Raw genomic sequence first — 18,815 nt, 5'->3', positions numbered from 1 at the left:
AAGGGAAGGAAGTGGCCCTTCATCTTCTTTTTCATCTTCTCCCAATCAGTGATCTTGGCTTTGCCCTGTTTTTCTCGTGAACGTCGTAACTGTTCCCACCACGCAGATGCTCTGCCCTTGAGTTTGATGGCGACCAGTTTCACTTTCACACGATCGGGGACTTCCTTATATTCAAAAATACGCTCCACTTCATTAATCCAATCCATGAATCCCTCGGCCTGTAACGTACCAAAAAACTCAGGGAGATCGACCCGAAAACCGAGGACTCCATGACGCTCCTCCCGACCACGGTGCTCCCGAAATCCTGCGCCCCGAAATCCTGCGCGATTGTGATATGGGTTTTCGAAAGTGGAATTGGTATCGTGATCAGAGGCCTCACGATCCTCGAAATCCTGCGCCGCCAGGCGCTGGGTTAATTCTGCGACTTGCCTCTGCAAATCCGCAATCATCACATCCTGAACACTGCGATCACGGCGTTGGGCTTCCTCATTCGGAACCTGCTCACGACGACCACAACCACGACCACGACCTCCAGCCATTGAAACTGGTGAAATTTCCCAAGAAGATGTTGAAGCTCTGACACCAACTGACGCCAGACAGAATAGTGATTATCCTGTAGGCTAGCTCCGACAGACGATTCACAAGAGAAAATTTGCCCAAAAACTAGAGAAAAAAAGTCTCTAGGGTTTAATAAAATATTATAAAATCAAAAACATCCAAAAAGCAGTCCACAAGCCGGGCTGTTATAGCAAAAAAATCGTTTTTATTCGAATTTTGCCAAAAATAGCAAAATCCCGAAAATCACTCTAAATTGAAATTCGAAATAAAATAAGCAATCTCCCAAAAATCCGGTCTAGATCGGATTTAAATTGACTTCCTAATTAACAAACGAAATATTACCATAAATAGTAAAAAATAAGTAAATCTAGTGATTCGGAGGGAAAACGGCAGAATTTGAGGTTGAAAAAAAGGCCATATAGAGCGTAGCTCAATATGGAGAGCGTGCGCGTTGAAAAGAGCTTTCCGGATTGGGGTCTTATGCGCGATTCTGACACCTGTAGCCAAAGTTATGGCCAAAAGACTGAAACATACTCAAAACGACCCCAATAAGGAACATGTCACAATCAATTCCCGCCTTTGCGCTGATCTGCCAACTCATGGTATCTCAGCGCCATCAACGTGCAATCTGATAGCTCAGCATCATCTGTCTCGGATCCCCCTGCATCAGTCATCCCGGGTTGGAAAGAACTCGTCCTCGAGTTCATAGTAGTGTCATCAGGATCCACAAAACAATGACTCAGGTGCTTCACATTAAAGACATCAGAAGTCTTCAAGTGACTGGGAAGTCGCAACCTGTAAGCATTATCATTGATCTTCTGCACGACCTCACAAGGTCCAATCTTCCGATCCTTAAGCTTATTATACTCACCAACAGGAAAATGATCACGAGTTAATACAGCCCAAACAAAATCACCAACATCAAAAAGTACCTGACGACGATGATTGTCGACCCGAGTCTTGTACTTGGTATTGCTCTCATGAATGGTCTGTTTCACCTGCTCATGGATACCCCGAAGATACTTTGCCATCTCATCTGCTTTAGGACTGAAACGTCCTATACGTGGAATAGGGGCTAAGTCCAACACCCCGGATGGGTTCTGACCATAGACAATCTCAAATGGGCTTAAACCTGTGGTTCTGTTTTTTGATCTGTTGTAGGAAAATTCTACCTGAGGCAATGCCAAATCCCACTGCTTCGGCTTCGTTCTTGCTAAACACCTTAAAAGGTTTCCCAAACTTCGGTTCACCACCTCAGTCTGGCCATCCGTCTGGGGGTGGTAGGCGCTACTGAAATTCAACTGCGTTCCCAGTTTCCCCCACAGGCTCTTCCAGAAATGACTGATGAACTTAGTATCACGATCTGAAGTGATGGATCGAGGAACACCATGTAAACGTACAATCTCCTTGAAATAGAGATGGGCAATCCGGTCAGCATCCATAGTCTTTCTGCAAGCTACAAAATGAGCCATCTTAGAAAACCTGTCAACCACAACAAAGATAGAATCAGAGGCCCTTTGGGTGCGGGGTAAGCCTAGTACAAAATCCATGCTGACATCAAACCAAGGAGCTTCAGGAACAGGTAAGGGAGTGTACAATCCCGTATTGGTGAGAACTCCCTTAGACCGCTGGCACACATAACAACGGTCCACATAATGGGCCACATCACTAGTCAACTTGGGCCAATAAAATTCAGAAGAGATAAGGGCCAATGTCTTATCTCGGCCAAAGTGTCCCTCATTATGGAGTTCACTTATAATTTGCTGCCTCAATGAACAATCTGGAATGCACAATTGTAATCCACGAAACAGATACCCATTATGCAAAACAAAATCATGACGGTGACCCTCAGTTACCTCCTGAAATATCCTTCCAAAGGAAGGATCAGCTGCATACATATCTGTGAACGTCTCAAATCCTGCAACTTTAGTACTCATGGTGGTGAGAAGTAAGGTACGACGGCTCAGGGCATCTGCGACGCGGTTCAAACTCCCTGCTTGGTGCCTCAGCGTAAAAGTGAATTCTTGCAAGTATGCTACCCACTTGGCATGACGTCTACTCAGCTTGTGTTGGCCATTGATGTACTTCAAGGCCTCATGATCGGTAAACATAATAAACTCCTTCTGTACTAGGTAGTGACGCCAATGCTTCAGGGACTGAACTATGTCATAGAACTCCAGATCATAAGTGGAATAATTTTCTTTGATCCCGATAGCTTCTCACTAAAAAAAGCAACCGGACGACCTGCCTGACTCAGAACACCACCAATGCCAACGCCAGATGCATCACAATTTACCTCGAACACTTTGTCAAAATCTGGAAGTGCCAAAACTGGAGCCTCGGTCATCTTCTGCTTGACCAGTTGAAAACTGGCCTCTGCCTCCTCAGACCACTGGAAATCACGCCCCTTGAGGTACTCTATGATAGGGGCGATCAGAGTACTGAAATTTCTAATGAATCGACGGTAAAAAGACGCCAAGCCATGGAAACTTCGGATGTCATGTAAGGTTCTTGGTCTGGGCCACTCCAAGACTGCATCTATCTTTGACTGATCTGCATGAACACCATCAGTAGACACAACAAAACCAAGAAAAGTCACAGAAGTAGTGAAGAAAGAACACTTCTTTTGATTGACAAACAAGCACTCCGTTTTCAGCATCTCAAAAACAGCACGGAGGTGATCGAAGTGTGAAGTCCATGTCGGACTATAAACGAGGATATCATCGAAGTAAACTACAACAAATTTCCCCATAAAAGGCCGCAAGACCTGATGCATAAATCTCATGAATGTACTGGGCGCATTGGATAACCCAAAAGGCATGACCATCCACTCATACAACCCTTGTGGCGTTTTAAATGCCGTCTTCCACTCATCTCCAGGCCTTATTCTGATTTGGTGGTAACCGCTCTTAAGGTCAATTTTTGAGAAGATCTTAGAACCAGATAGCTGATCCAACATATCATCTAGACGGGGAATTGGAAACCGGTACTTCACTGTAATTCTGTTGATCGCTCGGCTGTCAACACACATACGCCAAGAACCATCTTTCTTTGGCACTAATAGAGCAGGGACTGCACATGGGCTCATACTCTCTCGGATATAGCCCCTCTCCAACAACTCTTCCACCTGTCGCTGCAACTCTTCGGCCTCCTTGGGATTGAGGCGATATGCTGGTCGATTTGGCAAACTTGACCCAGGAACAAGGTTAATTTGATGCTGAATATCCCTCATAGGTGGTAGTCCAGGAGGAAGATCCTCTGGCATCAAGTTAGAGAATTCTGCTAGCAGCCGCTGCACCTCTACTGGTAAATCTGTATCCACGTCTACTGCATTGTTCTCGCAAGGTAGCAAGGCATAGACCACGCCGCCATGCTCAATCTCATCTAAAAACCTGGACATAGAAAGCAGATTAGTATTATGGGTTACTGGGGTAGGAGTAAGTCCTTCCCGCCGGGGTGCCAACACAATCTTTTTTCCCTTGATGCTAAGGGAATATGTATTCTTTCGTCCATCATGAATGACACTGCGATCATACTGCCAAGGTCGACCCAACAATATATGACACGCATCCATAGACACAACATCACACCAGGCATTATCAAAATATTTTCTACCAATTGAAAAAGACACGAGGCATCGCCTATCAACTGTTACCTCAATGTCTTTATTTAGCCATGACAACTTGTATGGCTTAGGATGACGGTCCGTCTTCAACTGCAATTTCTGGACAACCTCCTCGGACACTACATTCTCACAACTGCCGCTGTCAATGATCATTTTGCAGACTTTATCTGCAACTGTGCAAGTCGTGTGGAAAATATTGGTTCTCAACCAATCGTCCCCTGAATCGCCCTTGGGGGTAAGTAGACTCTTGCGAACGACCAGAGTCTCATGACCATCTCCATACAGCACATCATCAGTCTCATCATCGTCATACACGGGTTCGCCAATCTCCTCAGTCTCGTCTTCCACGTTTTCCTCAATCAACAAATTTTTGCCCTTTTGACTAGCAGGCTTCCTGCAATCAGTCGCCCTATGCCCTTGTTCACCACAACGAAAACATCTAATAGTAGGGTTAGAATTACCCTGCGGTGGCTGCTGAGCAGGACGGGACTCTTGAGGGCGAACTGGTCGACTGTTGTGATCGCTCCTGATCACTGGTCTCCTGTTTTGCTGTTTTTCAACAGCAAGTGCACGCTGGTATGCTTCCGAAACACTCCACAATGAATGAAGGCTGAGGACATCTTGCAAGGGCTGGCGTAAACCCCCCAAATATCGCGCCACCATCTGCTCCTCCGTCTCAGATAAATCGTTTCGGGCGACCAATTGGTAAAACTCTTCCGTGTAATCATCGACTGATCGCGCGCCCTGCCTCAACGCATGAAGTCGCTGAAATAAGGTTTGCGTGTAGCCGAAGGGAAGGAAGTGGCCCTTCATCTTATTTTTCATCTTCTCCCAATCAGTGATCTTGGCTTTGCCCTGTTTTTCTCGTGAACGTCGTAACTGTTCCCACCACGCAGATGCTCTGCCCTTGAGTTTGATGGCGATCAGTTTCACTTTCACACGATCGGGGACTTCCTTATATTCAAAAATACGCTCCACTTCATTAATCCAATCCACGAATCCCTCGGCCTGTAACGTACCAAAAAACTCAGGGAGATCGACCCGAAAACCGAGGTCTCCATGACGCTCCTCCCGACCACGGTGCTCCCGAAATCCTGCGCCCCGAAATCCTGCGCGATTGTGATATGGGTTTTCGAAAGTGGAATTGGTATCGTGATCAGAGGCCTCACGATCCTCGAAATCCTGCGCCGCCAGGCGCTGGGTTAATTCTGCGACTTGCCTCTGCAAATCCGCAATCATCACATCCTGAACGCTGCGATCACGGCGTTGGGCTTCCTCATTCGGAACCTGCTCACGACGACCACGACCACGACCTCCAGCCATTGAAACTGGTGAAATTTCCCAAGAAGATGTTGAAGCTCTGACACCAACTGACGCCAGACAGAATAGTGATTATCCTGTAGGCTAGCTCCGACAGACGATTCACAAGAGAAAATTCGCCCAAAAACTAGAGAAAAAAAGTCTCTAGGGTTTAATAAAATATTATAAAATCAAAAACATCCAAAAAGCAGTCCACAAGCCAGGCTGTTATAGCAAAAAAATCGTTTTTATTCGAATTTTGCTAAAAATAGCAAAATCCCGAAAATCACTCTAAATTGAAATTCGAAATAAAATAAGCAATCTCCCAAAAATCCGGTCTAGATCGGATTTAAATTGACTTCCTAATTAACAAACGAAATATTACCATAAATAGTAAAAAATAAGTAAATCTAGTGATTCGGAGGGAAAACGGCAGAATTTGAGGTTGAAAAAAAGGCCATATGGAGCGTAGCTCAATGTGGAGAGCGTGCGCGTTGAAAAGAGCTTTCCGGATTGGGGTCTTATGCGCGATTCTGACACCTGTAGCCAAAAGTTATGGCCAAAAGACTGAAACATACTCAAAACGACCCCAATAAGGAACATGTCACAATCAATTCCCGCCTTTGCGCTGATCTGCCAACTCATGGTATCTCAGCGCCATCAACGTGCAATCTGATAGCTCAGCATCATCTGTCTCGGATCCCCCCTGCATCAATCTTTGTGAAGATCCGATGTTGAAATAGTTTCCATCTCTGTTGCATAGTGATTTCTCGGGGGAAGCCGGCTTTGCTAATCCGTCCCCGGAAGTAGATTCAGTTTCCTTGTCCCCTGACCGTGAATCGGTCCCATCATCGGACTGATTATCTTCGGCAGGATAATCCAATCCTGCCTTATTCTGCATCTCAAGTGCATCGTGGCTAGAGCCAGGGTTTGCATCATACTTGCTATCCAGCCTAGATACATTCCTCGAGTCTGTTGTTTGATAGTCGGCGAGTGTAGTTTCGCCATTAGGTTCCGGGGATTTATCCAAAGAACCACTGTTTCCACAAGTATCCTTAACAGAAACGTTTGGACATTGGGAATCTGAATCAGCGGCTGCAGTTTCACCATTTATTCGACTAGAATGATGCAAAACACCATCATCGTATTCTTGAGTATCAATCCCAGATGACGAACCGAGTTCAAATCCGCTAGCCACCCCGGGTGTATTGTCATTAGATCTTGGTGCAGATTGCTTAGCACCTAAAGGAGCAAATTTTGTGAAGAACAGTAAATAAACATAATGAAAACAAATGGAAACAATTGTATTAACTAAAACCTGCGTCGGCCATCAAGTTCACATCCGTGTTTTCTAACCTTCTGCAGCATCGGTATACCCGGGAAGACCAACATATTCATGGACCTCATTTCTCGCCTAACTGATTCCTCTAGAGCAGTGAAGCCAAAAACTGCAGTCCATGTATGTGTAAGTTCATTAGTTGCAGGGATGACTAGTTTGTGAACCACGAGAGAACAAAGAGCCTTCAGAGAAACAAAAAGAACAAACCAAGTCAATGATGCAAGGAACAATGGGTTATGATTTTGTGAGCCATCAGGGATGACTAGTTTGTGAGCCTCAGGTGGTTCAATGCCTCCACAGGCTACTTTTTTCTCACTTGTATCACCAAGGGCACAATATAACATGAATTTTTGGGTTTTTGATTTTGTGGAGCTTATTATTTTCAATGGGTTATGATTTTTGGGTTTTTAATTTTTTGGAGGTTAGGGTTTACAGAAAAAGGAAGAGGACGAGGATGAGGAAAAGAAGAAGAGAGTTGACGGGAGATTAATTGTCACGCTAGTGAAAAACTAAAAGAGGTAACGACAAGGGCGGAAATGAAAAAGAACTAAAAGTTCGATGATTGTATTACAAGTTTTAAAAGTTGAATGACTAAAATGTAAACACCCTAAAAGTTTGGTGACTATTTATATACTTTACCTTAATCTTATTAGTGGTCAACTCATTTTTCTCATAAATCTACTCTCACCTTTTCAAGTGAAAAAAATTAATACTTAATATAATTTGTATTTATTAAATTATAACAAATTAATTAGTTTCATATAGTATAATTGATATAATAATTGATACTTACGAATTATATAAAAATGATTTTTATACAATTCCATATAAATTAATATAATCAAACTATAGTACCTTATAATCATCTCGAACTATTAAATTTTATCACGTCATTTTTTATATTAGAAATGTTAAGACTTAACCCACCTAACAAAATTGTTTGGCAATCTCCTTTCAACGAGGTTCTCATCTACTATTGCATCTCACTCAATTAATTTTGTATTATTATCACATTTATATTTGATATATTATGCTTATGAGTATATAAGAGACTAATTTTTTATTAGTCTAGAGTAATTATAAAATAATATTTATTTATAATCTTCTTTGATTATTGATAACACACATACAATCTAATTGTTTGAATCTAAAATCTCTAATGAAGACAACACTCCCTTAACCACCGAGATTATTCAATAAATTTAAAAAATTAAGATTTAACAAAATATAAATTTTAGAAATTTAAATTGACACAATGCAATAAAATAACCCTAACGTTTGATAGTAATGTTAAATATACCCATATTATTTTTTTAACACATTCGTCCACTCAACATTTAATTTTGGATCAAAAAAATCATCAGTGGATAAAAATCGTCAGTCAACTAACGATTAACATCTTATATTAATCAAGTATGTACATATGGACATGGATACCGACGTGACATATCCATGTCATAACTCAGATGATGTTGTATTGTCACATCAAATTTTTTAAAAATAAAATAAAATAAATTATTAATATTATTTATATTTAATTATTTATGATTAATCGTGTTTGTGTTTGTTTAAAGGAACCTTAAAAGAAAAATGGCTTGGAAGGAGAAGCCAAACCTGCTGTGGAATGACACAAGTTTTGCCACTTAACGAAGTTTGTTACTTGATTAAATAATTTACTAAATGCTATTTAATAGATACTTAACTTAAATTTAATGAAAAAAATAAAAACATGTGTTTATAATCTCACTTATACCTGGTTGTTTCCAAAACTCCTTTCATAATCTGTTTTGGTCTATCTTCCTCAATCTGACCTTTCCCAAATTTGTTTCATCCCCGAAGCTTTCGTCTCCACACAAATGGTTGCCTCTTCAAATCCCCCAATGCTTCGTCGGCCACCATACTTTGGTGGCCATATTCACTCCGGCCGGCTTCCACGATGAGTGGGTGAACCTGAAAACAAACCTCAAACGATGTAACCCTTATCTCTTATTCAAAACAAACAGAAACAATATCTCAATACCCCAAAACCATCACTTCCATGGAAACAGACCAAGCGAACCCCATCGTGGGATTAAAAAACTAGAGGTAAAACCCCCAAATCTAGCTCCTTATTTTGAAAAATAAATCACCACTGGAAGTGTACAAATTTCGAAAAATACCTCTAAACATTTTTTTGTTTTTTTGTAACCTCTGAACATTTTGAAGAATCCTTTATTAGATAATTCTTATTCTTATAAAACAGATTATTACTATGTATTGCTATGTATTGCATCATACGTGCTTTATTTATTTTATCAGAATTACTATGTATTACATCATATTAGTCGATTGGAAGTTGTTGCTATAAGGATTTTGAAAAAAATTGAGGATTGTGGTAACAAAACCCTAAACCCCAATCTATTTTGGAAATAATCGGGAATGGAAAGATTGAGAGAAGTTTTAGATAAAATGATAAGTGACACTCAATGCGCTTTGAGAAGATAGCAACAGCATGATTTGAGAAACTTTGATCGTGCGGTCGGGAATGTAACGAGTATTGCTTTGAGAAGAAATATATTCGGGCGGTCGGGATGGATGGGGTGTATGCATTGGCGCAGTGTTGGGAGAGCCTTACGCCGGCGGAGTGTCGGCAGTGCCTGCAGAAGGCGACGGAAACGGTGAGATGATGCGTGCCCAAGGATGAAGGGAGAGCTTTGAATGCTGGGTGCTATTTGAGCTACTCCACAAATAGGTTCTATAATGATGGGGCCGATTCTGATGGTCATCGTGGTAAGTCTTTTGCCTTTTGTTTTTCTTTTTTGAAGATATTGAGCTTGATTTTAATGTAGAAATGGACTGAAGTTATCTAGAACTGATCTTGGCTCGAGTGTAGGACATGTATTTGTGTTTGATAGAGTATCTTAAACATTTTTCCAGGATTCCTATGTATTTAGAGGGTGATTTGAGATTATTTTTTGGCTGTTCTAGAGTAGATTCTGCAATTCATTTTAAATATTTTTATTGTATCTAGCCTTTTTATATAATAGAGACTGTTGATATCTGGTTGGTTACTGGATTTCCTGCTGTAACCACTTGGATTGTTCGGTGGTTTTGTTTCAGATTGTAATAGAAACATAGCTGTCGGTTTTTCACAATCACAAAGTTATCGATGTAAAGAGTTTTGGGAATAATCGGGTATAAGTGAGATTATATACACATGTTTTAATTTTTTTCCATTAAATTCAAATTAAGTATCTATTAAATAGCATTTAGGACATTATTTAATCAAGTAACAAGCTTGGTTTAATGTTTAAACTTGTGTCATTTCACAACAATTACCTAGGTTCAATTCCTTTTCCAAGCCATTCTCCTTTTAAGGGTTCCTTTAAACAAACATCAATCAAAGAGGGACATGCTTTGATCGGTCATAAATAATTAAATATAAATTATATTAATCATAATAATTATTTATTTTATTTTTAAAATTCTGACGTGGCACATGAGCTCTGACATGGACATGACACGTCGGCATCCACGTCCATGTGTACATGCTTGATCAGCATCAGGAGTTGATCGTTAGTTGATTGACGGTTTTTATCCACCGAGGGTGATTTTTGACCCAAAATTAAACGTTGAGTGGACGAATGTGTCAAAAAATGATACGGATATATTTGACACTATTATCAAACATTAGGGTTATTTTATTGCATGTCATTTAATTTAAATGTTAACTCATGACTACATAAACAATATACCAGAAGACGAGTTCTCATATTTTCCATCCCACCAATTATTTAACGAAAGAGTTTCTTGGAAAGAAGCAGCTCCTGGCCGTGAGCTGTTTATTCTGCTTCATCCATTGTTCTTTCGTTTTGCAAATGGCGATTTCTCATATTTTCCATCCCACCTATCATTTGGTTTGGATAATATATCTTGGTAGTTGGTACTAGTATATGACACGAGCGGGCTAAAGGTCACAGCGTAAGACTGTATGTTACTCAAATTCGTTTACAAGTGTCTGATATAAATATGTGTTCAAGACAAGTAAATTTGATTTTTTATACATTTCCTATTTATTTGGAAGGATATGTCTTCATACTCTAGCACGAGGTATTTTAAGAAAAATGAAACAACATAGGATTTGTTGAGGGGCCTCGATGGTTAAAAAGAGAGTTATTCTTCCTAGAGGTTATGGGTTAATCAGCGTGTCTACACGGTGTGTTTTGTCAATGACTAAAAAATACTCTGAAAAATAAATTATCTTGTATTTATATTGAACATAAATTGAAAAGTATTTCAAGGGTAAAAAGGGAAAAAAGTTTGAACAACATAACATACAAGAATTCATGTCTGACATTCTAACTCTATTTTTTTTAATGAAGTATCCAATTCAATACATATATATATGAAGGACATGGTATGAGAGGTATGTCCTTCAAGACCCTTCAAATTCATAAAATATCTTTAAAATTTTAAAATTTGAACAAATGAATATCTATAACTACTTTGCTAAGTCATTCTTACCCAAATGACCATGAAAAAAGATGTACGAGAAACCACAGTCCACACGAAAAACCAATACTTGCTTCTGGTGTTGCAAGAACCTAAGGACAAAGTATACCATAGAAAAGATTTAGCATGTCAGTTCAATAATAGATAATGACAATATTAATTAGTTTTTCTAGTTACAACCAACAAATTCATCACAACCATTAATGATGACCACCTCCCATTGAAATTCCTTGGACAACAACAACCTTTCAAACAATAACACATACTGCTAGATTTACACAGTGATGCAGATCTCACATTCAATGAAAATCGTTGTGCCATGGTATGGGAATACATTCAACGACCTTGATTTGTATAAGCTAAACTTTCTTTATCTTTTTCCATTTTCCCAAGTATTCAGCTTGAATTTATACAACCACTTTACTTACCACTTTGGATGAGATGCCATTTAGATGTCGAAGTTTGTTTAAAGTGATAATTCTTACAAGCTCTAATTCCTCTTTAACAACGACCTTAATCAATTACAATAATGAATAATCTATTATTTCTAATCTAGTACAATATAGAAAAAAACATAGTAAATATTCTCTGAATTTGAAACTAAAATATCATTTAATTATCTAAGATAATAAAACATATCGTCATCTTATTGGTCTAAATAAAATTATTATGAAAATAACACATAAACAGTTGAGAAAAATCACACCTATGTTAAATGATGCTTATACTAAAACATAATAATACTATAGTTTGGTGACTTATAATGCAATTTACCCTTATTATTATTAAGGCCATTTTTTATTATATTTTATTCCATTTTCACATTAACGTTTAAACTTGATTTTTAAAGTTCCAAATTTTCTACATGGTAAGGTAAAATTCCCAAATTCAAAATCCCTAAGAACTCCTAAAACTATCTGGCTCATTTCAGTCTGCAACATCTTGCTTAATACACACCATCGCCTACTTTGTGCCCTCTATTCTCCAGCACTTTCCTTCTTCTGGTATATGGCTTTTCCTTTTCCTTCAGTTTATCGAAAATTTATTTGGCTTTTCCCTAATTTTAGTTCTTTTAATCGTGGGTATCCAGTTGATCAACGTTTCTTGCTGCAACGTCTAACATTTTTACTGTTCAATCCATCAAGTTTTAGGGTTATCGAACTTGCTGCGTAACTTTTTTCTGTTAGTATTCTGTATCCCCCCCTCTTTTGAATGGTTCTTCATTAGAAAGAAGTTTATTTGATTAGCTGTTGACTTACTTGCTTTAGATAAAATTTTCCATTTTTGCTTTTTTTTTTGGCCAAGTACGTCTGAGGCTTAAGCATGCCAAAGAACCTAAATATGTCATGATAGGGTTATAATTCGTGGCAGTTTAGTTTTTTTATCAGCTTTCCTATTATTACTGACATAAGGTTTGTAAAAGTTGTCCTTATTTTGGGTGTTCACTAGGTGCCACTGGATTATCTGTTTGAGGAGTGGATTTTCTCATGAAAATGGAGAGGAATCTACCATTCGGTGTTCATGATAAAGATTGGAGAAAACCAAAATGCAATTAGTAATATGGTGGATTGTAGAGACTCCATGCCTTGTAATGATGGGCTGAATGAACATATGGTTGATATTGTGGATGAAACAATACGTAGTAGAGATGGGGGGATAGTTGATACCTCTAAAAGAGCTGTTGTTGGATTTGAAGGAGATGCAGAATTTGAGCCACGTAATGGCATCGAATTTGAGTCACACGAGGTGGCATATGCATTTTATCAGGAATATGCCAAGTCCATGGGATTTACTACCTCAATTAAAAACAGTAGGCGTTCAAAGAAATCTAAGGAATTTATTGATGCTAAATTTGCATGTTCCAGATATGGAGTCACACCTGAATCAGATGTTGGTAGCAGTAGAAGAGCTAGTGTGAAAAAAACAGATTGCAAAGCAAGTATGCATGTGAAAAGAAGGCCGGATGGGAAGTGGATTATTCATGAATTTATAAAGGAGCATAATCATGAACTTTTACCAGCCCTTGCTTACCACTTTCGAATCTATCGAAATGTGAAATTGGCTGAAAAGAATAACATTGACATTCTAAATGCCGTTAGTGAACGTACAAGAAAGATGTATGTTGAGATGTCTAGACAGTCCGGTGGATATCAAAATGTAAGCTTCCTCCAGAATGATGTAAAAACTCAGTTTGATAAGGGCAGGCACTTGGTTGTGGACGAGGGGGATGCCCAAATTATGCTGGAATATTTTAAGCGTATCAAGAAGGAGAATCCTGACATCTTCTATGCAATAGATTTAAATGAGGAGCAACTCTTGAGAAATTTGTTCTGGGTTGATGCTAAAAGCAGGAATGATTATGCTAGTTTCAATGATGTGATTTCTTTTGACACCACATATGTGAAATTCAATGAGAAATTACCATTTGCACCATTTATTGGGGTTAACCATCACTTCCTGTCAATGTTACTTGGATGCGCGTTGCTTGCAGATGAAACTAAGCCCACATTTGTTTGGCTAATGAAGACATGGCTTAGAGCAATGGGTGGACATGCTCCCAGAGTTATAATTACTGACCAAGACAAAGAATTGAAGGCCGCAGTTGAAGAGGTCTTCCCAAATGCACACCATTGCTTTGCTCTTTGGCATATTTTAGAAAAGATCCCCAAATCTCTTGCACATGTAATTGGGCCACATGAGAACTTTTTGCCTAAATTCAACAAATGCATTTTCAAATCTTGGACGGATGAAGAGTTTGAGATGCGATGGTGGAAAATAATAACTCGATTTGACCTCCAAGATGATGAGTGGGTTCAATCTTTGTATGAAGACCGCAAAAAATGGGTACCTACTTTCATGGACGATGTGTTTCTTGCTGGAATGTCTACAAGTCAGCGTTCTGAAAGTATGAACTCCTTTGATAAATACATCCATAAGAAAATTACTTTGAAAGAATTTGTGAAACAATATGGAGCAATTCTGCAAAATGGATATGAAGAGGAAGCTATAGCTGATTTTGATACTTGGCAGAAACAGCCAGCACTAAAATCTCCATCACCATGGGAAAAACAAATGTCAACTGTTTATACACATGCAATATTCTAAAAATTCCAAGTTGAAGTTTTAGGTGTAGTTGGCTGCCATCCCAAAAGAGAAAATCAAAATCAAGGAACTATACCATTTAGAGTTCAAGACTGTGAAAAGGATGAAAATTTTATGGTAATATGGAATGACGAAAAGTCAGAAGTTTCTTGTAGTTGTCACTTGTTTGAATACAGAGGTTTCCTTTGCCGACATGCAATGATTGTTCTCCAAATGTGTGGACGCACAAGTATCCCCCCACGTTATATATTGAAGAGGTGGACTAAGGATGCTAAGAGTGGCCAATCAACAGTTGAAGGAACAGAACGAGTGCAAACAAGGGTTCAGCGATACAATGATTTGTGCAAACAAGCAATTGAACTGAGTGAGGAAGGATCACTTTCTGAAGAGAGTAATAACATTGCTTTTCGTGTATTAGTAGAAGCTTTGAAAAATTGTGTCAATGTCAACAACTCTTGCATCAGTGCTGTAGAATCTACTGGCAATGTTCAAGGTCTTTGTGAAGCAGAAGAAGAAAATCAAGGGAGTATTGCTTCGAAATGTAGCAAGAAAAGGAACACAAACAGGAAACGGAAGGTTAGTTCTGAAACTGGAAAGTTGATTGATGTGTATATATCTTATGTTGTAACTTATGCACTTGTTCCATGATAAAAATGAAATCCTTCGAGAAAATAATTTTATGTTTCAGGGGCAATCAAAGCCAGCTCTCATGTTTGTTGATACCCAGGACAGCTTGCAGCAAATGGTTTGTCCTAAGCTTGATTCTTTCTTCCTGATGGATTTTATAGCTTCTTTCTAGTTGCATTTCTAATTGGGCTGTAAAAATGATTGTACTGATATTGTTCATTGCATGTTGTACTCTTCATCTATTATCTTTTTTAAAAAAAGTTATGGCTTCATTCTAGTTGTGTTGTAATGTATATGTTCTATAACATGGTGCATTGGGTTGTGAAAATGATTATATTAACATTATTCTTTACATATTGTAAACTTCATCTACTTTCTTTTGGTAAAGAACATACGATAACTTACAGATACTGATGTTAAGTGGTAAGTAAACTTAATGGTTTAAACTGTAAACTTTCAAAAATTTTACTGATTAATGAATTATTGAATATGATTCTGCATCTTTCTTTCATGTAGTTTGGTGTGGTTGACTGGATTCTCGTAACAAGTTAATTTGGCTTTGTGGCATTTTGGCTTTATATGTGTAGGATAACCTGAGCTCAGATGGGATAACTCTTAATGCCTACTATGGTGCTCAACAGAATGTGCAAGGATTGGTATTTCATATTTACTAATTTAAAGCCTATGGAGATTTATAAAACTGTTGTAGTGTTAGCACTGATTTTAATTTGGGCAATTACAGGTACAGTTAAACTTGATGGAGCCACCTCATGATGGTTATTATGTTAATCAGCAAAGCATGCAGGGTCTGGTGAGTTTGCTGGACTTTCAACCATAATAATCAGTTTGAGAAAAAGTAAAATAGATGATCCAACCAAACAGTTTCCCTTCAGGAACAAAATCATTACCGGAATTGATATGAGAAGTTAACATCTTGAACTTGGTCTAATTTGAATCCAGCCACCCTGGCTCAACTGTCCAAAAATTGAATGGCATGACGTAGATAAGCTAAACAACACAATGATCTAACCTTATTGACCTGAAGCGCCTGATGTGAACTATTAATACTGTGGCTATTGGCTACTTCTAAGTAGTTATCATTTAGTATTTGTTTGGGTTGCATTTGTAGGGACAGTTGAACTCTATGGCACCCAGCCACGACAGTTATTTTGGCACTCAACAAACCATGCATGGGATGGTATGAAATTTTGTTATTCCATTTTTATTTTAATAACTTTGGTTATATAAAAATGGTTGACAATTTATTTTTTATGCTCTCTCTTGTAGGGACAATTGGATTATCGGCCTTCAGCTAGTTTCACTTATGCTTTGCAGGTTAGTTTTGTAAACCTTTGTTGGAGAAAATTATTGAGTTGCCTTCTTTTAATGCATATTTGTTTCCCCTATTGAAGGATGAGCCCCAATTGAGATCAACACAATTGCATGGTGGTGTTTCAAGACATCCCCGATGAAGAGACACCATAATGGTACCTGGAACTGACTCTTGGTACATTTGACAATAGAGTCGGGATTTGTATATAGTAAAGGAAAAGTGAATCCCACTGTTTTCTATGTGACACTGAGCTGAAACGTGGTTAGCTCTTGTCTTTGCTGATTCTGATATGCCTCTGCCCAAAAGTTCCGGAGAAATAAAGCGTGACTTGCATTTTTGTATGTCACTTTTAACCGCAATGACAGAATGATTTGTGCAGTTGGAGCAAGGCTGGATCCTTTTCCTTAACCTCATTCATTCAGGCAGAAGAGGTTCTAAGGTTGTATCACGAATGGAAAACACAGATGAGGATGCTATTTTTAGATTTTGACTTCTCACCTTTGTATACAGTGGAATTGACTAACCTCTTAGTGAGGCTTCATGCTTATAAAATCTGTATGATCTTCATTGTTGCATGCACTTTGTTTACCCATGCTAATAGAATGTTTTAATCTCTTTAGCATTACATAGAAATGTCTGGTCCTATGCTCTAGGATATATTTCAGGGGAAAAGGAAAAGCTCAAATCGCCGACTCAGAGTACACAACTGGTGATATGTTACTGCAGCTTCTTACCCCTGGTAATATAAGTTATTCAGTTGAGAGCTTACATGACAATTTTCACCATGGCGATTATTATTGTTATTTTGGTATTTGTTCTTTTTCTATATGAGATTTGCTATTCTTGTTACCACCTTATTTGCCTGTGGTTGACTTCATGTTTTTTTTTAATTTCAAAAATAACGTTACTTTTTTTTTCTTCTTTTTTACTAATTATTGTATGGCATTATCTACTTTTAAGGAAATCATGAATACTTCTATAAACAAAACAGAGCATACAGTAGGGAAAAACCGATGGTGTTTAAATCAAAGAATGTGTAAGTTCTGGGATTAAAACTGTTATTATATTATATAATCATTTATATTCAGTCAATGGTTAAACTTGACGATGAGGGTATCAATAGAAATAAAATTTCAACGTTATATATGATTTTTAAGGGAAAAAGAGTTAGGTAACTTAAATAAATAAATGATTGAGATACCAAATAAATAGTTTATACATTTTTTGCAGTATTTTTGGGGGCTTTGGTTGTAATTTTGTTGGTCTCTGATTTGGTTAAAGCCTTGTTTTCTTCGCTTTTCTGTGTGTTTTAATAATATTTTTTTTATATTGGTTTGATTAGTAAAAGTTTAATACTGTTTTAGTCTGTTGTTTTGGTTGACCTTTAATTTGATTGAGTTATTACATAATTTTTAATAAGATATTCCTCTATTCCAAAATTGTCTGGACTAAGTAAATACTAACAGTATATATTATGTCGTAACCGTCTTTCGGTTGTACTCCGAATTGGACTTCGACTTGAAATAATTGAGTTGGGAGTTGCCATCGATCACTTTAAAACGAATTTAGGTGGGTCGGACACAATCTTACCTGATCTGCATTGTACCAGAAATGTGTCGGGTTCGGGAGTCCGTTACGGTCAAGGAAGGATTAGCACCCTTGAACCGCCCTTTCGGTACCAATTAATTTGCCGGTTGTCTTAGTTGCGAAAATTCGAAATTAAAATTAAAATCTAAAAAATCAATTCGAATTAATTATCTTTGATTGATTGAAATTATCCCTAAAAAGGGTAAAAAAACAAGGTTAGATTGAAAAATAAATATTAAATAAATCAAATAGAAGAAAAAAATAAATAAATAAATTGAGAAAATAACAATAAAAATATTAAGAAAAAAATAAAAGTAAAAAATGAAGAAAAATATTTAGTCTCAAAAAATAAAAGTCTAAAAAAAGTCGAAAAAATATATAAAAAACAATGAAATAAATAAGGAAAATATTAAAATTAAATAAATAAATAAAATTTTAAAGGATCAAAATAGAAAAAAAAATAAAAGGCTAAATGACTAAAATATCAAAAACAAAAAAAATTAAAGTACTAAAACAGAAAAAATCAAATATTTAAAATATTGAAATAATAATTAAACCAAATATAAAATAATGATTAAAATAAAAAACTTAAAAATAACATGACCAAATTAAGATATCAAAGGAAATTCACAACACCAGAACATGTCCAAACTGAACCCAATTTAATTAATAATTTTACTTTATCAATATATGGCATAAAAAAACAAAGTAACTAATCAATCTACCATTTCCACATCCAATTAACCAAGAATCAAAAGCTTTTAACGTGTATTCCATGGCAAAGTCCAAGTGGACACATAAGAGAACAAAAGTATATGGGTCCCCTCTCACTAAATTATATCATTCCCAAGCTT

General features: G+C 37.6%; 1 pseudogene; it reads left to right on the top strand.

Moving 5' to 3' along the window:
- Positions 1-12,765: 12,765 nt before the first annotated feature.
- On the top strand, positions 12,766-16,984 carry LOC120166129 (annotated as a pseudogene).
- Positions 16,985-18,815: the final 1,831 nt, after the last annotated feature.

This window comes from Hibiscus syriacus, unplaced genomic scaffold (genome assembly GCF_006381635.1).
Source record: "Hibiscus syriacus cultivar Baekdansim isolate YM2019G1 unplaced genomic scaffold, ASM638163v2 tig00111621_pilon, whole genome shotgun sequence".
Taxonomy (NCBI): domain Eukaryota; kingdom Viridiplantae; phylum Streptophyta; class Magnoliopsida; order Malvales; family Malvaceae; genus Hibiscus; species Hibiscus syriacus.
The sequence above is the reverse complement of the archived record's forward strand: the minus strand, read 5'-3'. Positions and strand labels throughout refer to the sequence as shown.